This window comes from Arachis hypogaea, chromosome 16, assembly GCF_003086295.3.
Source record: "Arachis hypogaea cultivar Tifrunner chromosome 16, arahy.Tifrunner.gnm2.J5K5, whole genome shotgun sequence".
Lineage (NCBI taxonomy): Eukaryota > Viridiplantae > Streptophyta > Magnoliopsida > Fabales > Fabaceae > Arachis > Arachis hypogaea.
In genome coordinates, this window is record NC_092051.1 from 87979003 (window position 1) to 87986642 (window position 7640).

Consider the following 7640-nt stretch of genomic DNA (forward strand, 5'->3'; position numbering starts at 1 on the left):
GCAGCCGAACCCAACAACAATGCAAGGAGAATGCTTGGTGACTTTACTGCACCAAATTCCAATTTACATGGAAGAAGCATCTCCATTCCTACCATTGGAGCAACAAATTTTGAGCTGAAACCTCAGCTAGTTTCTCTGATGCAGCAGAACTGCAAGTTTCATGGACTTCCATCTGAAGATCCTTTTCAGTTCTTAACTGAATTCTTGCAGATCTGTGATACTGTTAAGACTAATGGAGTAGATCCTGAAGTCTACAAGCTCATGATTTTTCCCTTTTGCTGTAAGAGACAGAGCTAGAATATGGTTGGACTCTCAACCTAAAGACAGCCTGAACTCTTGGGATAAGCTGGTCACGGCTTTCTTAGCCAAGTTCTTTCCTCCTCAAAAGCTGAGCAAGCTTAGAGTGGATGTTCAAACCTTCAAACAAAAAGATGGTGAATCCCTCTATGAAGCTTGGGAAAGATACAAACAGTTGACCAAAAAGTGTCCTTCTGACATGCTTTCAGAATGGACCATCCTGGATATATTCTATGATGGTTTATCTGAGTTATCAAAGATGTCATTGGATACTTCTGCAGGTGGATCCATTTACCTAAAGAAAACGCCTACAGAAGCTCAAGAACTCATAGACATGGTTGCTAATAACCAGTTCATGTACACTTCTGAGAGGAATCCTGTGAGTAATGGGACGCCTATGAAGAAGGGAGTTCTTGAAGTTGATACTCTGAATGCCATATTGGCTCAGAACAAAATATTGACTCAGCAATTCAATATGATTTCTCAGAGTCTGAATGGAATGCAAGCTACATCCAACAGTACTCAAGAGGCTTCTTATGAAGAAGAAGCTTATGATCCTGAAAACCCTGCAATAGCAGAGGTGAATTACTTAGGTGAACCTTATGGAAACACCTATAATCCATCATGGAGAAATCATCCAAATCTCTTATGGAAGGATCAAAGGCCTCAACAAGGCTTTAATAATGGTGGAAGAAACAGGTTTAGCAATAGCAAGCCTTTTCCATCATCCACTCAGCAACAGACAGAGAATTCTGAACAAAATACCTCTAATTTGGCAAACTTAGTCTCTGATCTGTCCAAAGCCACTGTAAGTTTCATGAATGAAACAAGGTCTTCCATTATAAATTTGGAAGCACAAGTGGGCCAGCTAAGTAAGAGGATCACTGAAATCCCTCCTAGTACTCTCCCAAACAATACAGAAGAGAATCCAAAAGGAGAGTGCAAGGCCATTGACATAATCAAAATGGCCGAACCCAATGAGGGAGAGGAGGACGTGAATCCCAAGGAGGAAGACCTCCTGGGACGTCCAGTGATCAATAAGGAGCTTTCCTCTGAGGAACCAAAGGACTCTGAGGCTCATCTAGAGACCATAGAGACTCCATTGAACCTCCTTATGCCCTTTATGAGCTCTTATGAGTATTCCTCTTCTGAAGAGAATGAGGATGTTACTAAAGAGCAAACTGACAAGTTTCTTGGTGCAATCATGAAGCTGAATGCCAAATTATTTGGTATTGAGACTTGGGAAGATGAACCTCCCTTGTTCACCAATGAACTAAGTGATATGGATCAACTGACATTGCCTCAGAAGAAACAGGATCCTGGAAAGTTCATAATACCTTGTACCATAGGCACCATGATCTTTAAGGCTCTGTGTGACCTTGGTTCAGGAATAAACCTCATGTCACTCTCTGTAATAAAGAAACTGGGAATCTATGGGGTGCAAGCTGCTAAATCTCATTAGAGATGGCAGACAATTCAAGAAAACAGGCTTATGGACAAGTAGAGGACGTGTTAGTAAAGGTTGAAGGCCTTTACATCCCTGCTGATTTCATAGTCCTGGATATTGGAAAGGAAGAGGATGAATCCATCATCATAGGAAGACCTTTCCTATCCACAGCAAGAGCTGTGATTAATGTGGACAGAGGAGAATTGATCCTTCAACTAAATGAGGACAACCTTGTGTTTACAACTCAAGGATCTCTCTCTGCATCCATGGAGAGGAAGCACAAAAAGCTTCTCTCAAAGCAGAGTCAAACAAAGCCCCCACAGTTAAACTCTAAGTTTGGTGTTGGGAGGCCATAACCAAACTCTAAGTTTGGTGTCAAACCCCCATATCCAAACTCTAAGTTTGGTGTTGGGAGGTTTCAACAAAGCTCTGCACATCTGTGAGGCTCCATGAGAGCCCACTGTCAAGCTATTGACATTAAAGAAGCGCTTGTTGGGAGGCAACCCAATTTTTATTTATCTAACCATATTTTTCTTAGTTATATGTCTTTATAGGTTCATGATCATGTGGAGTCACAAAATAAATATAAAAATTGAAAACGAAATCAAAAACAGCAGAAAAAAATCACACCCTGGAGGTGAGATGCCAAAACTATTCAAGAGGCAAAAAGCTATAAGTCCCGCTCATCTGATTGAAGCTATGTTTCATTGATAGTTTGGAATTTATAGTATATTCTCTTCTTTTTATTCTATTTGATTTTCAGTTGCTTGGGGACAAGCAACAATTTAAGTTTGGTGTTGTGATGAGCGGATAATTTATACGCTTTTTGACATTGTTTTTAGTATGTTTTTAGTAGGATCTAGTTACTTTTAGGGATGTTTTCCATAGTTTTTGTGTTAAATTCACATTTCTGGACTTTACTATGAGTTTGTGTGTTTTTTTGTGATTTCAGGTATTTTCTGGCTGAAATTGAGGGACTTGAGCAAAAATCAGATTCAGAGGTTGAAGAAGGACTGCTGATGCTGTTGGATTCTGACCTCCCTGCACTCAAAACGGATTTTCTGGAGCTACAGAACTCCAAATGGCGCGCTTCCAATTGCGTTGGAAAGTAGACATCCAGGGCTTTCTCGAAAGGTATAATAGTCCATACTTTGCCCAAGTTTAGACGACAAAAACGGGCATTCAACGCCAGCTCTCTGCCCAATTCTGGAGTTCAGCGCCAGAAAGGGATCAAAAACCAGAGTTGAACGCCAGAAATGGATCAAAACCTGGTGTTCAACTCCACAAATGGCCTCTGCACGTGGAAAGTTAAAGCTCAGCCCAAGCACACACCAAGTGGGCCCTGGAAGTGGATTTATGCATCAATTACTTACTTCTGTAAACCCTAGTAGCTAGTTTACTATAAATAGGACCTTTTACTATTGTATTAGACATCCTGGATCGTATTTTGATCCTGTGATCATGTTTTAGGGGCTGGCCATCTCGGCCATGCCTGGACCTTTCACTTATGTATTTTTAACGGTAGAGTTTCTACACTCCATAGATTAAGGTGTGGAGCTCTGCTGTTCTTCAAAGATTAATGCAAAGTACTACTGTTTTCTATTCAATTCATCTTATTTCGCTTCTAAGATATTCATTCGCTCTTCAACCTGAATGTGATGAACGTGACAATCATCATCATTCCCTATGAATGCGTGCCTGACAACCACTTCCGTTCTACCTTCGACTGAATGAGTATCTCTTAGATCTCTTAACCAGAATCTTCGTGGTATAAGCTAGATTGATGGCGGCATTCAAGAGAATCCGGAAAGTCTAAACCTTGTCTGTGGTATTCCGAGTAGGATTCAATGATTGAATGACTGTGACGAGCTTCAAAATCGCGATTGCCGGGCGTAGTGACAGAACGCAAAAGGATAGTAAATCCTATTCCAGCATGATCGAGAACTGACAGATGAATAGCCGTGCCGTGACAGGGTGCGTTGACCATTTTCACTGAGAGGATAGGATGTAAACCATTGACAAGGGTGATGCCTCCAGACGATTAGCCGTGCCGTGACAGGGCATTTGGATCATTTTCCCGAGAGAAGACCGAAAGTAGCCATTGACAATGGTGGTGCATTACATAAAGCCAGCCATGGAAAGGAGTAAGACTGATTGGATGAAGATAGCAGGAAAGCAGAGGTTCAGAGGAACGAAAGCATCTCTATTCGCTTATCTGAAATTCTCACCAATGATTTACATAAGTATTTCTATCCCTATTTTATTAATTACTTTCGAAAACTCCATTATTATTTTATATCCGCCTGACTGAGATTTACAAGGTGACCATAGCTTGCTTCATACCAACAATCTCCGTGGGATTCGACCCTTACTCACGTAAGGTATTACTTGGACGACCCAGTGCACTTGCTGGTTAGTTGTGCGAAGTTGTGAACCATGGTATTGGCATCATGTTTTTGGCACCATTACCAGGGAAAGAAAGAGCGATGAATTTTACATAATCAAAGTGTAATCACAATTTCTGCGCACCAATAGCATTCTTGCATGCATCACATGTTTTGATCTAAAATTCTCATGCATTGCATCATTTTTCTTGTTTTTCCCTCTCTTCATTAAAAAATTCAAAAATAAAAAAAATAGCTTTCCCTTTTTCTCTCTCATAAATTCAAAAATTAGATTTGACTTTTTCAAAAAATTTTAAAAATCTAGTTGTTTTTATGAGTCAAATCAAATTTTCAATTTAAAAATCTCATCTTTTTCAAAATCTTTTTCAAAAATCAAATCTTTTTCAAATTTCTTAGTTATTTTCGAAAATTCTAAAAATATTTTTCAAAAAATTTTTTTTCTTAATTTTATATCAAATTTTCAAAAATAACAATAACAATTAATGTTTTGATTCAAAAATTTCAAGTTTGTTACTTGCTTGTTAAGAAAGATTCAAACTTTAAGTTCTAGAATCATATCTTATGATTTCTTGTGAATCAAGTCATTAATTGTGATTTTTTAAAATCAAATCTTTTTCAAAACTAATTTCAATTATATCTTTTCAAAAAAATCTTCTTATCTTATCTTTTTCAAAAATTTGATTTTTAAAATATCTTTTCTAACTTCTTATCTTTTCAAAATTTGTTTCAACTAACTAACTAACTTTTTGTTTATTTCTTACCTTTTTCAAAACTACCTAACTAACTCTCTCTCTCTCTCTAATTTTCGAAAATATCTCCCTCTTTTTCAAAATTTCTTTTTAATTAAACTAATTATTTTATTTTCTTATTTGAATTTTCGAAAAAAAAAAAACTATTAACCCTTTTCAAAATTAATTTTCGAAAATTACTAACCTTTTTCAAAAACTGTTTTCAAAAATCACTAACTCTTTTTCAAAAATAATTTTCGAAAATTCTCCTTCTCTCTCATCTCCTTCTATTTATTTATTCATCTACTAACACTTCATCTCACCCAAATTCGAACCCCCTCTTCCATCTGTGTTCAAATTTCTTCTTCTTCTTTTTCTCTACTCACACTGGGACCTCTATACTGTGGTAAAAAGGACCCCTATTATTATTATTTTTCTGTTCTCTCTTTTTCATATGAGCAGGAGCAAGGATAAAAACATTCTTGTTGAAGCAGATCCAGAACCTGAAAGGACTCTAAAGAGGAAATTAAGAGAAGCTAAATTACAACAATCCAGAGATAACCTTTCAGAAATTTTTGAACAGGAAGAGGAGATGGCAGTCGAAAATAATAATAATGCAAGGAGGATGCTTGGTGACTTTACTGCACCTAATTCCAATTTACATGGAAGAAGCATCTCCATTCCTGCAATTGGAGCAAACAACTTTGAGCTGAAACCTCAATTAGTTTCTCTGATGCAGCAGAACTGCAAGTTTCATGGACTTCCATCTGAAGATCCTTTTCAATTCTTAACTGAATTCTTGCAGATCTGTGATACTGTTAAGACTAATGGAGTAGATCCTGAAGTCTACAGGCTCATGCTTTTCCCTTTTGCTGTAAGAGACAGAGCTAGAGTGTGGTTGGACTCTAAACCCAAAGACAGCCTGAACTCTTGCGATAAGCTGGTCACGACTTTCTTAGCCAAGTTCTTTCCTCCTCAAAAGCTGAGCAAGCTTAGAGTGGATGTTCAAACCTTCAAACAAAAAGATGGTGAATCCCTCTATGAAGCTTGGGAAAGATACAAACAGTTGACCAAAAAGTGTCCCTCTGACATGCTTTCAGAATGGACCATCCTGGATATATTCTATGATGGTTTATCTGAGCTATCAAAGATGTCATTGGACACCTCTGCAGGTGGATCCATTCACCTAAAGAAAATGCCTGCAGAAGCTCAAGAGCTCATTGACATGGTTGCTAATAACCAGTTCATGTACACTTCTGAAAGGAATCCTGTAAGTAATGGGACGCCTATGAAGAAGGGAGTTCTTGAAGTTGATACTCTGAATGCCATCTTGGCTCAGAACAAAATATTGACTCAGCAAGTCAATATGATTTCCCAGAGTCTGAATGGAATGCAAGCTGCATCCAACAGTACTCAAGAGGCTTCTTATGCAGAAGAAGCTTATGATCCTGAAAACCCTGCAATAGCAGAGGTGAATTACTTAGGTGAACCTTATGGAAACAGCTATAATCCATCATGGAGAAATCATCCAAATTTCTCATGGAAGGATCAAAAGCCTCAACAAGGCTTTAATAATGGTGGAAGAAACAGGTGTAGCAATAGCAAGCCTTTTCCATCATCCACTCAGCAACAGACAGAGAATTCTGAGCAGAATCCATCTAGCTTAGCAAACTTAGTCTCTGATCTATCTAAGGCCACTGTGAGTTTCATGAATGAAACAAGGTCTTCCATTAGAAATTTGGAAGCACAAGTGGGCCAGCTGAGTAAAAGAATCACTGAAATCCCTCCTAGTACTCTCCCAAGCAATACAGAAGAGAATCCAAAAGGAGAGTGCAAGGCCATTGACATAAGCACCATGGCCGAACCCAAAGAAGGAGAGGAGGACGTGAATCCCAAGGAGGAAGACCTCCTGGGACGTCCAGTGACCAATAAGGAGCTTCCCTCTGAGGAACCAAAGGACTCTGAGGCTCATCTAGAGACCATAGAGATTCCATTGAACCTCCTTATGCCCTTCATGAGCTCTGATAAGTATTCCTCTTCTGAAGAGAATGAGGATGTTACTGAAGAGAAAACTACCAAGTTTCTTGGTGCAATCATAAAGCTGAATGCCAAATTATTTGGTATTGAGACTTGGGAAGATGAATCTCCCTTGTTCACCAATGAACTAAGTGATCTGGATCAACTGACATTGCCTCAGAAGAGACAGGATCCCGGAAAGTTCATAATACCTTGTACCATAGGCACCATGATCTTTAGGGCTCTGTGTGACCTTGGTTCAGGGATAAACCTCATGCCACTCTCTGCAATAGAGAAACTGGGAATCTATGGGGTGCAAGCTGCTAAAATCTCATTAGAGATGGCAGATAATTCAAGAAAACAGGCTTATGGAAAAGTAGAGGACGTGTTAGTAAAGGTTGAAGGCCTTTACATCCATGCTGATTTCATAATCTTGGATACTGGAAAGGAAGAGGATGAATCCATCATCCTAGGAAGACCTTTCCTAGCCACAGCAAGAGCTGTGATTGATGTAGACAGAGGAGAATTGATCCTTCAAATAAATGAGGACAACCTTGTGTTTACAACTCAAGGATCTCTCTCTGCATCCATGGAGAGGAAGCAGAAAAAGCTTCTCTCAAAGCAGATTCAACCAAAGCCCCCACAGTCAAACTCTAAGTTTGGTGTTGAACTCCCATATCCAAACTCTAAGTTTGGTGTTGGGGAGTTTCAACAATGCTCTGAACATCTGTGAGGCTCCATGAGAGC

General features: G+C 38.9%; 2 non-coding genes across 2 annotated transcripts; both read right to left on the reverse strand.

Moving 5' to 3' along the window:
- Window positions 1-394: 394 nt before the first annotated feature.
- LOC112760697 (small nucleolar RNA R71) lies at window positions 395-502 on the reverse strand. The gene has a single exon (XR_003181126.1). It is a non-coding gene; the product is annotated as a small nucleolar RNA R71 (small nucleolar RNA).
- A 5363-nt stretch (window positions 503-5865) lies between these two features.
- Window positions 5866-5973, reverse strand: LOC112761305 (small nucleolar RNA R71). The gene has a single exon (XR_003181705.1). It is a non-coding gene; the product is annotated as a small nucleolar RNA R71 (small nucleolar RNA).
- Between the last annotated feature and the right edge of the window lie 1667 nt (window positions 5974-7640).